Source organism: Ursus americanus, unplaced genomic scaffold, assembly GCF_024610735.1.
Source record: "Ursus americanus isolate L20-20 unplaced genomic scaffold, mUrsAme1.1.p SCAF_143, whole genome shotgun sequence".
Lineage (NCBI taxonomy): Eukaryota > Metazoa > Chordata > Mammalia > Carnivora > Ursidae > Ursus > Ursus americanus.
In genome coordinates, this window is record NW_028273725.1 from 147,255 (window position 1) to 162,583 (window position 15,329).

Consider the following 15,329-nt stretch of genomic DNA (forward strand, 5'->3'; position numbering starts at 1 on the left):
TTTCCTGAGGTGCAGACCCTATCCCAAGTGGTTGTGGCAAGGTAAAGCAAATGCCCTCCACTTCTCTGGAAGAAACCACAGTGCCCAGCCATGTTCTAAGCCCTCCCATCCTCCCAGGGCTTCTGGCAGCAGGAGTGAAAAGAGAGGAGCAGAGCACTGGGACCCGTTTGACAAAAACCGGCTTCCCACGGGAAAGTCTTTCTCCACGTGCAGACATGCTCCCAGGTGCCTGTGGCAAGGGGAAGGAAATGCCATACACTGACCTGGAAGAGACCACAGGGCCCAGGCACAGTCTGAACCCTTCCCTCAACCCGGCGGTTTTGCTAGCAGGAGTTCAAGCCCAACGAACACAGCCCGGAGACCCCTGGGGCAAAAACGGCTTCCGACGAACAATAGGTGCTTTCTGTGGAACATCTATCCCAAGTGGGGGTAGCCAGCTCAACAAAATGCCACACACCCAGGTGTAAGAAACAACATTGTCCAGCCATGGTCTAAGCCCCTCACCTCGTCCCTGTGCATTGGGGAGCCGGAGGGACACCCGAGGCCCACGGCCCTGAGACCCCTTTGCAAAAAGCCGGCTTCTACGGAAACAGTTTTCCTGAGGTGCAGACCCTATCCCAAGTGGTTGTGGCAAGGTAAAGCCAATGCCCTCCACTTCTCTGGAAGAAACCACAGTGCCCAGGCATGTTCTAAGCCCTCCCATCCTCCCTGGGCTTCTGGCAGCAGGAGTGAAAAGAGAGGAGCAGAGCACTGGGACCCGTTTGACAAAAACCGGCTTCGCACGGGAAAGTCTTTCTCCACGTGCAGACATGCTCCCAGGTGCCTGTGGCAAGGGGAAGGAAATGCCATACACTGACCTGGAAGAGACCACAGGGCCCAGGCACAGTCTGAACCCTTCCCTCAACCCGGCGGTTTTGCCAGCAGGAGTTCAAGCCCAACGAACACAGCCCGGAGACCCCTGGGGCAAAAACGGCTTCCGACGAACAATAGGTGCTTGCTGTGGAACAGCTATCCGAAGTGGGGGTAGCCAGCACAACAAAATGCCACACACCCAGGTGTAAGAAACAACATTGCCCAGGCATGGTCTAAGCCCCTCACCTCGTCCCTGTGCTTTGGGGAGCCGGAGGGACACCCGAGGCGCACGGCCCTGAGACCCCTTTGCAAAAAGCCGGCTTACCACGATAACAGTTTTCCTGAGGTGCAGACCCTATCCCAAGTGGTTGTGGCAAGGTAAAGCAAATGCCCTCCACTTCTCTGGAAGAAACCACAGTGCCCAGGCATGTTCTAAGCCCTCCCATCCTCCCTGGGCTTCTGGCAGCAGGAGTGAAAAGAGAGGAGCAGAGCACTGGGACCCGTTTGACAAAAACCGGCTTCCCACGGGAAAGTCTTTCTCCACGTGCAGACATGCTCCCAGGTGCCTGTGGCAAGGGGAAGGAAATGCCATACACTGACCTGGAAGAGACCACAGGGCCCAGGCACAGTCTGAACCCTTCCCTCAACCCGGCGGTTTTGCTAGCAGGAGTTCAAGGCCAACGAACACAGCCCGGAGCCCCCTGGGGCAAAAACGGCTTCCGACGAACAATAGGTGCTTGCTGTGGAACACCTATCCCAAGTGGGGGTAGCCAGCTCTACAAAATGCCACACACCCAGGTGTAAGAAACAACATTGCCCAGGCATGGTCTAAGCCCCTCACCTCGTCCCTGTGCTTTGGGGAGCCGGGGGGACACCCGAGGCCCACGGCCCTGAGACCCCTTTGCAAAAAGCCGGCTTCCCACGGAAACAGTTTTCCTGAGGTGCAGACCCTATCCCAAGTGGTTGTGGCAAGGTAAAGCCAATGCCCTCCACTTCTCTGGAAGAAACCACAGTGCCCAGCCATGTTCTAAGCCCTCCCATCCTCCCTGGGCTTCTGGCAGCAGGAGTGAAAAGAGAGGAGCAGAGCACTGGGACCCGTTTGACAAAAACCGGCTTCCCACGGGAAAGTCTTTCTCCACGTGCTGACATGCTCCCAGGTGCCTGTGGCAAGGGGAAGGAAATGCCATACACTGACCTGGAAGAGACCACAGGGCCCAGGCACAGTCTGAACCCTTCCCTCAACCCGGCGGTTTTGCTAGCAGGAGTTCAAGCCCAACGAACACAGCCCGGAGACCCCTGAGGCAAAAACGGCTTCCGACGAACAATAGGTGCTTGCTGTGGAACACCTATCCCAAGTGGGGGTAGCCAGCTCAACAAAATGCCACACACCCAGGTGTAAGAAACAACATTGCCCAGGCATGGTCTAAGCCCCTCACCTCGTCCCTGTGCTTTGGGGAGCCGGAGGGACACCCGACGCCCACGGCCCTGAGACCCCTTTGCAAAAAGCCGGCTTCCCACGGAAACAGTTTTCCTGATGTGCAGACCCTCTCACAAGTGGTTGTGGCAAGGTAAAGCCAATGCCCTCCACTTCTCTGGAAGAAACCCCAGTGCCCAGCCATGTTCTAAGCCCTCCCATTCTCCCTGTGCTTCTGGCAGCAGGAGTGAAAAGAGAGGAGCAGAGCACTGGGACCCGTTTGACAAAAACCGGCTTCCCACGGGAAAGTCTTTCTCCACGTGCAGACATGCTCCCAGGTGCCTGTGGCAAGGGGAAGGAAATGCCATACACTGACCTGGAAGAGACCACAGGGCCCAGGCACAGTCTGAACCCTTCCCTCAACCCGGCGGTTTTGCTAGCAGGAGTTCAAGCCCAACGAACACAGCCCGGAGACCCCTGGGGCAAAAACGGCTTCCGACGAACAATAGGTGCTTGCTGTGGAACACCTATCCCAAGTGGGGGTAGCCAGCTCAACAAAATGCCACACACCCAGGTGTAAGAAACAACATTGCCCAGGCATGGTCTAAGCCCCTCACCTCGTCCCTGTGCTTTGGGGAGCCGGAGGGACACCCGACGCCCACGGCCCTGAGACCCCTTTGCAAAAAGCCGGCTTCCCACGGAAACAGTTTTCCTGAGGTGCAGACCCTATCCCAAGTGGTTGTGGCAAGGTAAAGCCAATGCCCTCCACTTCTCTGGAAGAAACCACAGTGCCCAGCCATGTTCTAAGCCCTCCCATCCTCCCTGGGCTTCTGGCAGCAGGAGTGAAAAGAGAGGAGCAGAGCACTGGGACACGCTTGACAAAAACCGGCTTCCCACGGGAAAGTCTTTCTCCACGTGTAGACATGCTCCCAGGTGCCTGTGGCAAGGGGAAGGAAATGCCATACACTGACCTGGAGGAGACCGCAGGGCCCAGGCACAGTCTGAACCCTTCCCTCAACCCGGCGGTTTTGCTAGCAGGAGTTCAAGCCCAACGAACACAGCCCGGAGACCCCTGGGGCAAAAACGGCTTCCGACGAACAATAGGTGCTTGCTGTGGAACACCTATCCCAAGTGGGGGTAGCCAGCTCAACAAAATGCCACACACCCAGGTGTAAGAAACAACATTGCCCAGGCATGGTCTAAGCCCCTCACCTCGTCCCTGTGCTTTGGGGAGTCGGAGGGACAGCCGAGGCCCACGGCCCTGAGAACCCTTTGCAAAAAGCCGGCTTCCCACGGAGACAGTTTTCCTGAGGTGCAGACCCTCTCCCAAGTGGTTGTGGCAAGGTAAAGCAAATGCCCTCCACTTCTCTGGAAGAAACCACAGTGCCCAGCCATGTTCTAAGCCCTCCCATCCTCCCTGGGCTTCTGGCAGCAGGAGTGAAAAGAGAGGAGCAGAGCACTGGGACCCGTTTGACAAAAACCGGTTTCCCACGGGAAAGTCTTTCTCCACGTGCAGACATGCTCCCAGGTGCCTGTGGCAAGGGGAAGGAAATGCCATACACTGACCTGGAAGAGACCACAGGGCCCAGGCACAGTCTGAACCCTTCCCTCAACCCGGCGGTTTTGCTAGCAGGAGTTCAAGCCCAACGAACACAGCCCGGAGACCCCTGGGGCAAAAACGGCTTCCGACGAACAATAGGTGCTTGCTGTGGAACACCTATCCCAAGTGGGGGTAGCCAGCTCAACAAAATGCCACACACCCAGGTGTAAGAAACAACATTGCCCAAGCATGGTCTAAGCCCCTCACCTCGTCCCTGTGCTTTGGGGAGCCGGAGGGACAGAAGAGGCCCACGGCCCTGAGCCACCTTTGCAAAAAGCCGGCTTCCCACGGAGACAGTTTTCCTGAGGTGTAGACCCTCTCCCAAGTGGTTGTGGCAAGGTAAAGCCAATGCCCTCCACTTCTCTGGAAGAAACCACAGTGCCCAGCCATGTTCTAAGCCCTCCCATCCTCCCTGGGCTTCTGGCAGCAGGAGTGAAAAGAGAGGAGCAGAGCACTGGGACCCGTTTGACAAAAACCGGCTTCCCACGGGAAAGTCTTTCTCCACGTGCAGACATGCTCCCAGGTGCCTGTGGCAAGGGGAAGGAAATGCCATACACTGACCTGGAAGAGACCACAGGGCCCAGGCACAGTCTGAACCCTTCCCTCAACCCGGCGGTTTTGCTAGCAGGAGTTCAAGCCCAACGAACACAGCCCGGAGACCCCTGGGGCAAAAACGGCTTCCGACGAACAATAGGTGCTTGCTGTGGAACACCTATCCCAAGTGGGGGTAGCCAGCTCAACAAAATGCCACACACCCAGGTGTAAGAAACAACATTGCCCAGGCATGGTCTAAGCCCCTCACCTCGTCCCTGTGCTTTGGGGAGCCGGAGGGACACCCGACGCCCACGGCCCTGAGACCCCTTTGCAAAAAGCCGGCTTCCCACGGAAACAGTTTTCCTGAGGTGCAGACCCTATCCCAAGTGCTTGTGGCAAGGTAAAGCCAATGCCCTCCACTTCTCTGGAAGAAACCACAGTGCCCAGCCATGTTCTAAGCCCTCCCATCCTCCCTGGGCTTCTGGTAGCAGGAGTGAAAAGAGAGGAGCAGAGCACTGGGACCCGCTTGAGAAAAACCGGCTTCCCACGGGAAAGTCTTTCTCCACGTGTAGACATGCTCCCAGGTGCCTGTGGCAAGGGGAAGGAAATGCCATACACTGACCTGGAGGAGACCGCAGGGCCCAGGCACAGTCTGAACCCTTCCCTCAACCCGGCGGTTTTGCTAGCAGGAGTTCAAGCCCAAGGAACACAGCCCGGAGACCCCTGGGGCAAAAACGGCTTCCGACGAACAATAGGTGCTTGCTGTGGAACACCTATCCCAAGTGGGGGTAGCCAGCTCAACAAAATGCCACACACCCAGGTGTAAGAAACAACATTGCCCAGGCATGGTCTAAGCCCCTCACCTCGTCCCTGTGCTTTGGGGAGTCGGAGGGACAGCCGAGGCCCACGGCCCTGAGAACCCTTTGCAAAAAGCCGGCTTCCCACGGAGACAGTTTTCCTGAGGTGTAGACCCTCTCCCAAGTGGTTGTGGCAAGGTAAAGCAAATGCCCTCCACTTCTCTGGAAGAAACCACAGTGCCCAGCCATGTTCTAAGCCCTCCCATCCTCCCTGGGCTTCTGGCAGCAGGAGTGAAAAGAGAGGAGCAGAGCACTGGGACCCGTTTGACAAAAACCGGTTTCCCACGGGAAAGTCTTTCTCCACGTGCAGACATGCTCCCAGGTGCCTGTGGCAAGGGGAAGGAAATGCCATACACTGACCTGGAAGAGACCACAGGGCCCAGGCACAGTCTGAACCCTTCCCTCAACCCGGCGGTTTTGCTAGCAGGAGTTCAAGCCCAACGAACACAGCCCGGATACCCCTGGGGCAAAAACGGCTTCCGACGAACAATAGGTGCTTGCTGTGGAACACCTATCCCAAGTGGGAGTAGCCAGCTCAACAAAATGCCACACACCCAGGTGTAAGAAACAACATTGCCCAGGCATGGTCTAAGCCCCTCACCTCGTCCCTGTGCTTTGGGGAGCCGGAGGGACACCCGAGGCCCACGGCCCTGAGACCCCTTTGCAAAAAGCCGGCTTCCCACGGAAACAGTTTTCCTGAGGTGCAGACCCTCTCACAAGTGGTTGTGGCAAGGTAAAGCCAATGCCCTCCACTTCTCTGGAAGAAACCACAGTGCCCAGCCATGTTCTAAGCCCTCCCATCCTCCCTGGGCTTCTGGCAGCAGGAGTGAAAAGAGAGGAGCAGAGCACTGGGACCCGTTTGACAAAAACCGGCTTCCCACGGGAAAGTCTTTCTCCACGTGCAGACATGCTCCCAGGTGCCTGTGGCAAGGGGAAGGAAATGCCATACACTGACCTGGAAGAGACCACAGGGCCCAGGCACAGTCTGAACCCTTCCCTCAACCCGGCGGTTTTACCAGCAGGAGTTCAAGCCCAACGAACACAGCCCGGAGACCCCTGGGGCAAAAACGGCTTCCGACGAACAATAGGTGCTTGCTGTGGAACAGCTATCCGAAGTGGGGGTAGCCAGCACAACAAAATGCCACACACCCAGGTTACGAAACAACATTGCCCAGGCATGGTCTAAGCCCCTCACCTCGTCCCTGTGCTTTGGGGAGCCGGAGGGACACCCGAGGCCCACGGCCCTGAGACCCCTTTGCAAAAAGCCGGCTTCCCACGATAACAGTTTTCCTGAGGTGCAGACCCTCTCACAGTGGTTGTGGCAAGGTAAAGCCAATGCCCTCCACTTCTCTGGAAGAAACCACAGTGCCCAGCCATGTTCTAAGCCCTCCCATCCTCCCTGGGCTTCTGGCAGCAGGAGTGAAAAGAGAGGAGCAGAGCACTGGGACCCGTTTGACAAAAACCGGCTTCCCACGGGAAAGTCTTTCTCCACGTGCAGACATGCTCCCAGGTGCCTGTGGCAAGGGGAAGGAAATGCCATACACTGACCTGGAAGAGACCACAGGGCCCAGGCACAGTCTGAACCCTTCCCTCAACCCGGCGGTTTTGCTAGCAGGAGTTCAACCCCAACGAACACAGCCCGGAGACCCCTGGGGCAATAACGGCTTCCGACGAACAATAGGTGCTTGCTGTGGAACACCTATCCCAAGTGGCGGTAGCCAGCTCTACAAAATGCCACACACCCAGGTGTAAGAAACAACATTGCCCAGGCATGGTCTAAGCCCCTACCTCGTCCCTGTGCTTTGGGGAGCCGGAGGGACACCCGAGGCCCACGGCCCTGAGACCCCTTTGCAAAAAGCCGGCTTCCCACGGAAACAGTTTTCCTGAGGTGCAGACCCTATCCCAAGTGGTTGTGGCAAGGTAAAGCCAATGCCCTCCACTTGTCTGGAAGAAACCACAGTGCCCAGCCATGTTCTAAGCCCTCCCATCCTCCCTGGGCTTCTGGCAGCAGGAGTGAAAAGAGAGCAGCAGAGCACTGGGACCCGTTTGACAAAAACCGGCTTCCCACGGGAAAGTCTTTCTCCACGTGCTGACATGCTCCCAGGTGCCTGTGGCAAGGGGAAGGAAATGCCATACACTGACCTGGAAGAGACCACAGGGCCCAGGCACAGTCTGAACCCTTCCCTCAACCCGGCGGTTTTGCTAGCAGGAGTTTAAGCCCAAGGAACACAGCCCGGAGACCCCTGGGGCAAAAACGGCTTCCGACGAACAATAGGTGCTTGCTGTGGAACACCTATCCCAAGTGGGGGTAGCCAGCTCAACAAAATGCCACACACCCAGGTGTAAGAAACAACATTGCCCAGGCATGGTCTAAGCCCCTCACCTCGTCCCTGTGCTTTGGGGAGCCGGAGGGACACCCGAGGCCCACGGCCCTGAGACCCCTTTGCAAAAAGCCGGCTTCCCACGGAAACAGTTTTCCTGAGGTGCAGACCCTCTCACAAGTGGTTGTGGCAAGGTAAAGCCAATGCCCTCCACTTCTCTGGAAGAAACCCCAGTGCCCAGCCATGTTCTAAGCCCTCCCATTCTCCCTGGGCTTCTGGCAGCAGGAGTGAAAAGAGAGGAGCAGAGCACTGGGACCCGTTTGACAAAAACCGGCTTCCCACGGGAAAGTCTTTCTCCACGTGCAGACATGCTCCCAGGTGCCTGTGGCAAGGGGAAGGAAATGCCATACACTGACCTGGAAGAGACCACAGGGCCCAGGCACAGTCTGAACCCTTCCCTCAACCCGGCGGTTTTGCTAGCAGGAGTTCAAGCCCAACGAACACAGCCCGGAGACCCCTGGGGCAAAAACGGCTTCCGACGAACAATAGGTGCTTGCTGTGGAACACCTATCCCAAGTGGGGGTAGCCAGCTCAACAAAATGCCACACACCCAGGTGTAAGAAACAACATTGCCCAGGCATGGTCTAAGCCCCTCACCTCGTCCCTGTGCTTTGGGGAGCCGGAGGGACACCCGAGGCCCATGGCCCTGAGACCCCTTTGCAAAAAGCCGGCTTCCCACGGAAACAGTTTTCCTGAGGTGCAGACCCTATCCCAAGTGGTTGTGGCAAGGTAAAGCAAATGCCCTCCACTTCTCTGGAAGAAACCACAGTGCCCAGCCATGTTCTAAGCCCTCCCATCCTCCCAGGGCTTCTGGCAGCAGGAGTGAAAAGAGAGGAGCAGAGCACTGGGACCCGTTTGACAAAAACCGGCTTCCCACGGGAAAGTCTTTCTCCACGTGCAGACATGCTCCCAGGTGCCTGTGGCAAGGGGAAGGAAATGCCATACACTGACCTGGAAGAGACCACAGGGCCCAGGCACAGTCTGAACCCTTCCCTCAACCCGGCGGTTTTGCTAGCAGGAGTTCAAGCCCAACGAACACAGCCCGGAGACCCCTGGGGCAAAAACGGCTTCCGACGAACAATAGGTGCTTTCTGTGGAACATCTATCCCAAGTGGGGGTAGCCAGCTCAACAAAATGCCACACACCCAGGTGTAAGAAACAACATTGTCCAGCCATGGTCTAAGCCCCTCACCTCGTCCCTGTGCATTGGGGAGCCGGAGGGACACCCGAGGCCCACGGCCCTGAGACCCCTTTGCAAAAAGCCGGCTTCTTCGGAAACAGTTTTCCTGAGGTGCAGACCCTATCCCAAGTGGTTGTGGCAAGGTAAAGCCAATGCCCTCCACTTCTCTGGAAGAAACCACAGTGCCCAGGCATGTTCTAAGCCCTCCCATCCTCCCTGGGCTTCTGGCAGCAGGAGTGAAAAGAGAGCAGCAGAGCACTGGGACCCGTTTGACAAAAACCGGCTTCCCACGGGAAAGTCTTTCTCCACGTGCAGACATGCTCCCAGGTGCCTGTGGCAAGGGGAAGGAAATGCCATACACTGACCTGGAAGAGACCACAGGGCCCAGGCACAGTCTGAACCCTTCCCTCAACCCGGCGGTTTTGCCAGCAGGAGTTCAAGCCCAACGAACACAGCCCGGAGACCCCTGGGGCAAAAACGGCTTCCGACGAACAATAGGTGCTTGCTGTGGAACAGCTATCCGAAGTGGGGGTAGCCAGCACAACAAAATGCCACACACCCAGGTGTAAGAAACAACATTGCCCAGGCATGGTCTAAGCCCCTCACCTCGTCCCTGTGCTTTGGGGAGCCGGAGGGACACCCGACGCCCACGGCCCTGAGACCCCTTTGCAAAAAGCCGGCTTCCCACGGAAACAGTTTTCCTGAGGTGCAGACCCTATCCCAAGTGGTTGTGGCAAGGTAAAGCAAATGCCCTCCACTTCTCTGGAAGAAACCACAGTCCCCAGCCATGTTCTAAGCCCTCCCATCCTCCCTGGGCTTCTGGCAGCAGGAGTGAAAAGAGAGGAGCAGAGCACTGGGACCCGTTTGACAAAAACCGGCTTCCCACGGGAAAGTCTTTCTCCACGTGCAGACATGCTCCCAGGTGCCTGTGGCAAGGGGAAGGAAATGCCATACACTGACCTGGAAGAGACCACAGGGCCCAGGCACAGTCTGAACCCTTCCCTCAACCCGGCGGTTTTGCTAGCAGGAGTTCAACCCCAACGAACACAGCCCGGAGACCCCTGGGGCAATAACGGCTTCCGACGAACAATAGGTGCTTGCTGTGGAACACCTATCCCAAGTGGCGGTAGCCAGCTCTACAAAATGCCACACACCCAGGTGTAAGAAACAACATTGCCCAGGCATGGTCTAAGCCCCTACCTCGTCCCTGTGCTTTGGGGAGCCGGAGGGACACCCGAGGCCCACGGCCCTGAGACCCCTTTGCAAAAAGCCGGCTTCCCACGGAAACAGTTTTCCTGAGGTGCAGACCCTATCCCAAGTGGTTGTGGCAAGGTAAAGCCAATGCCCTCCACTTGTCTGGAAGAAACCACAGTGCCCAGCCATGTTCTAAGCCCTCCCATCCTCCCTGGGCTTCTGGCAGCAGGAGTGAAAAGAGAGCAGCAGAGCACTGGGACCCGTTTGACAAAAACCGGCTTCCCACGGGAAAGTCTTTCTCCACGTGCTGACATGCTCCCAGGTGCCTGTGGCAAGGGGAAGGAAATGCCATACACTGACCTGGAAGAGACCACAGGGCCCAGGCACAGTCTGAACCCTTCCCTCAACCCGGCGGTTTTGCTAGCAGGAGTTTAAGCCCAAGGAACACAGCCCGGAGACCCCTGGGGCAAAAACGGCTTCCGACGAACAATAGGTGCTTGCTGTGGAACACCTATCCCAAGTGGGGGTAGCCAGCTCAACAAAATGCCACACACCCAGGTGTAAGAAACAACATTGCCCAGGCATGGTCTAAGCCCCTCACCTCGTCCCTGTGCTTTGGGGAGCCGGAGGGACACCCGAGGCCCACGGCCCTGAGACCCCTTTGCAAAAAGCCGGCTTCCCACGGAAACAGTTTTCCTGAGGTGCAGACCCTCTCACAAGTGGTTGTGGCAAGGTAAAGCCAATGCCCTCCACTTCTCTGGAAGAAACCCCAGTGCCCAGCCATGTTCTAAGCCCTCCCATTCTCCCTGGGCTTCTGGCAGCAGGAGTGAAAAGAGAGGAGCAGAGCACTGGGACCCGTTTGACAAAAACCGGCTTCCCACGGGAAAGTCTTTCTCCACGTGCAGACATGCTCCCAGGTGCCTGTGGCAAGGGGAAGGAAATGCCATACACTGACCTGGAAGAGACCACAGGGCCCAGGCACAGTCTGAACCCTTCCCTCAACCCGGCGGTTTTGCTAGCAGGAGTTCAAGCCCAACGAACACAGCCCGGAGACCCCTGGGGCAAAAACGGCTTCCGACGAACAATAGGTGCTTGCTGTGGAACACCTATCCCAAGTGGGGGTAGCCAGCTCAACAAAATGCCACACACCCAGGTGTAAGAAACAACATTGCCCAGGCATGGTCTAAGCCCCTCACCTCGTCCCTGTGCTTTGGGGAGCCGGAGGGACACCCGAGGCCCATGGCCCTGAGACCCCTTTGCAAAAAGCCGGCTTCCCACGGAAACAGTTTTCCTGAGGTGCAGACCCTATCCCAAGTGGTTGTGGCAAGGTAAAGCAAATGCCCTCCACTTCTCTGGAAGAAACCACAGTGCCCAGCCATGTTCTAAGCCCTCCCATCCTCCCAGGGCTTCTGGCAGCAGGAGTGAAAAGAGAGGAGCAGAGCACTGGGACCCGTTTGACAAAAACCGGCTTCCCACGGGAAAGTCTTTCTCCACGTGCAGACATGCTCCCAGGTGCCTGTGGCAAGGGGAAGGAAATGCCATACACTGACCTGGAAGAGACCACAGGGCCCAGGCACAGTCTGAACCCTTCCCTCAACCCGGCGGTTTTGCTAGCAGGAGTTCAAGCCCAACGAACACAGCCCGGAGACCCCTGGGGCAAAAACGGCTTCCGACGAACAATAGGTGCTTTCTGTGGAACATCTATCCCAAGTGGGGGTAGCCAGCTCAACAAAATGCCACACACCCAGGTGTAAGAAACAACATTGTCCAGCCATGGTCTAAGCCCCTCACCTCGTCCCTGTGCATTGGGGAGCCGGAGGGACACCCGAGGCCCACGGCCCTGAGACCCCTTTGCAAAAAGCCGGCTTCTACGGAAACAGTTTTCCTGAGGTGCAGACCCTATCCCAAGTGGTTGTGGCAAGGTAAAGCCAATGCCCTCCACTTCTCTGGAAGAAACCACAGTGCCCAGGCATGTTCTAAGCCCTCCCATCCTCCCTGGGCTTCTGGCAGCAGGAGTGAAAAGAGACGAGCAGAGCACTGGGACCCGTTTGACAAAAACCGGCTTCCCACGGGAAAGTCTTTCTCCACGTGCAGACATGCTCCCAGGTGCCTGTGGCAAGGGGAAGGAAATGCCATACACTGACCTGGAAGAGACCACAGGGCCCAGGCACAGTCTGAACCCTTCCCTCAACCCGGCGGTTTTGCCAGCAGGAGTTCAAGCCCAACGAACACAGCCCGGAGACCCCTGGGGCAAAAACGGCTTCCGACGAACAATAGGTGCTTGCTGTGGAACAGCTATCCGAAGTGGGGGTAGCCAGCACAACAAAATGCCACACACCCAGGTGTAAGAAACAACATTGCCCAGGCATGGTCTAAGCCCCTCACCTCGTCCCTGTGCTTTGGGGAGCCGGAGGGACACCCGAGGCGCACGGCCCTGAGACCCCTTTGCAAAAAGCCGGCTTACCACGATAACAGTTTTCCTGAGGTGCAGACCCTATCCCAAGTGGTTGTGGCAAGGTAAAGCAAATGCCCTCCACTTCTCTGGAAGAAACCACAGTGCCCAGGCATGTTCTAAGCCCTCCCATCCTCCCTGGGCTTCTGGCAGCAGGAGTGAAAAGAGAGGAGCAGAGCACTGGGACCCGTTTGACAAAAACCGGCTTCCCACGGGAAAGTCTTTCTCCACGTGCAGACATGCTCCCAGGTGCCTGTGGCAAGGGGAAGGAAATGCCATACACTGACCTGGAAGAGACCACAGGGCCCAGGCACAGTCTGAACCCTTCCCTCAACCCGGCGGTTTTGCTAGCAGGAGTTCAAGGCCAACGAACACAGCCCGGAGACCCCTGGGGCAAAAACGGCTTCCGACGAACAATAGGTGCTTGCTGTGGAACACCTATCCCAAGTGGGGGTAGCCAGCTCTACAAAATGCCACACACCCAGGTGTAAGAAACAACATTGCCCAGGCATGGTCTAAGCCCCTCACCTCGTCCCTGTGCTTTGGGGAGCCGGGGGGACACCCGAGGCCCACGGCCCTGAGACCCCTTTGCAAAAAGCCGGCTTCCCACGGAAACAGTTTTCCTGAGGTGCAGACCCTATCCCAAGTGGTTGTGGCAAGGTAAAGCCAATGCCCTCCACTTCTCTGGAAGAAACCACAGTGCCCAGCCATGTTCTAAGCCCTCCCATCCTCCCTGGGCTTCTGGCAGCAGGAGTGAAAAGAGAGGAGCAGAGCACTGGGACCCGTTTGACAAAAACCGGCTTCCCACGGGAAAGTCTTTCTCCACGTGCTGACATGCTCCCAGGTGCCTGTGGCAAGGGGAAGGAAATGCCATACACTGACCTGGAAGAGACCACAGGGCCCAGGCACAGTCTGAACCCTTCCCTCAACCCGGCGGTTTTGCTAGCAGGAGTTCAAGCCCAACGAAGACAGCCCGGAGACCCCTGAGGCAAAAACGGCTTCCGACGAACAATAGGTGCTTGCTGTGGAACACCTATCCCAAGTGGGGGTAGCCAGCTCAACAAAATGCCACACACCCAGGTGTAAGAAACAACATTGCCCAGGCATGGTCTAAGCCCCTCACCTCGTCCCTGTGCTTTGGGGAGCCGGAGGGACACCCGACGCCCACGGCCCTGAGACCCCTTTGCAAAAAGCCGGCTTCCCACGGAAACAGTTTTCCTGATGTGCAGACCCTCTCACAAGTGGTTGTGGCAAGGTAAAGCCAATGCCCTCCACTTCTCTGGAAGAAACCCCAGTGCCCAGCCATGTTCTAAGCCCTCCCATTCTCCCTGTGCTTCTGGCAGCAGGAGTGAAAAGAGAGGAGCAGAGCACTGGGACCCGTTTGACAAAAACCGGCTTCCCACGGGAAAGTCTTTCTCCACGTGCAGACATGCTCCCAGGTGCCTGTGGCAAGGGGAAGGAAATGCCATACACTGACCTGGAAGAGACCACAGGGCCCAGGCACAGTCTGAACCCTTCCCTCAACCCGGCGGTTTTGCTAGCAGGAGTTCAAGCCCAACGAACACAGCCCGGAGACCCCTGGGGCAAAAACGGCTTCCGACGAACAATAGGTGCTTGCTGTGGAACACCTATCCCAAGTGGGGGTAGCCAGCTCAACAAAATGCCACACACCCAGGTGTAAGAAACAACATTGCCCAGGCATGGTCTAAGCCCCTCACCTCGTCCCTGTGCTTTGGGGAGCCGGAGGGACACCCGACGGCCACGGCCCTGAGACCCCTTTGCAAAAAGCCGGCTTCCCACGGAAACAGTTTTCCTGAGGTGCAGACCCTATCCCAAGTGGTTGTGGCAAGGTAAAGCCAATGCCCTCCACTTCTCTGGAAGAAACCACAGTGCCCAGCCATGTTCTAAGCCCTCCCATCCTCCCTGGGCTTCTGGCAGCAGGAGTGAAAAGAGAGGAGCAGAGCACTGGGACACGCTTGACAAAAACCGGCTTCCCACGGGAAAGTCTTTCTCCACGTGTAGACATGCTCCCAGGTGCCTGTGGCAAGGGGAAGGAAATGCCATACACTGACCTGGAGGAGACCGCAGGGCCCAGGCACAGTCTGAACCCTTCCCTCAACCCGGCGGTTTTGCTAGCAGGAGTTCAAGCCCAACGAACACAGCCCGGAGACCCCTGGGGCAAAAACGGCTTCCGACGAACAATAGGTGCTTGCTGTGGAACACCTATCCCAAGTGGGGGTAGCCAGCTCAACAAAATGCCACACACCCAGGTGTAAGAAACAACATTGCCCAGGCATGGTCTAAGCCCCTCACCTCGTCCCTGTGCTTTGGGGAGTCGGAGGGACAGCCGAGGCCCACGGCCCTGAGAACCCTTTGCAAAAAGCCGGCTTCCCACGGAGACAGTTTTCCTGAGGTGCAGACCCTCTCCCAAGTGGTTGTGGCAAGGTAAAGCAAATGCCCTCCACTTCTCTGGAAGAAACCACAGTCCCCAGCCATGTTCTAAGCCCTCCCATCCTCCCTGGGCTTCTGGCAGCAGGAGTGAAAAGAGAGGAGCAGAGCACTGGGACCCGTTTGACAAAAACCGGTTTCCCACGGGAAAGTCTTTCTCCACGTGCAGACATGCTCCCAGGTGCCTGTGGCAAGGGGAAGGAAATGCCATACACTGACCTGGAAGAGACCACAGGGCCCAGGCACAGTCTGAACCCTTCCCTCAACCCGGCGGTTTTGCTAGCAGGAGTTCAAGCCCAACGAACACAGCCCGGAGACCCCTGGGGCAAAAACGGCTTCCGACGAACAATAGGTGCTTGCTGTGGAACACCTATCCCAAGTGGGGGTAGCCAGCTCAACAAAATGCCACACACCCAG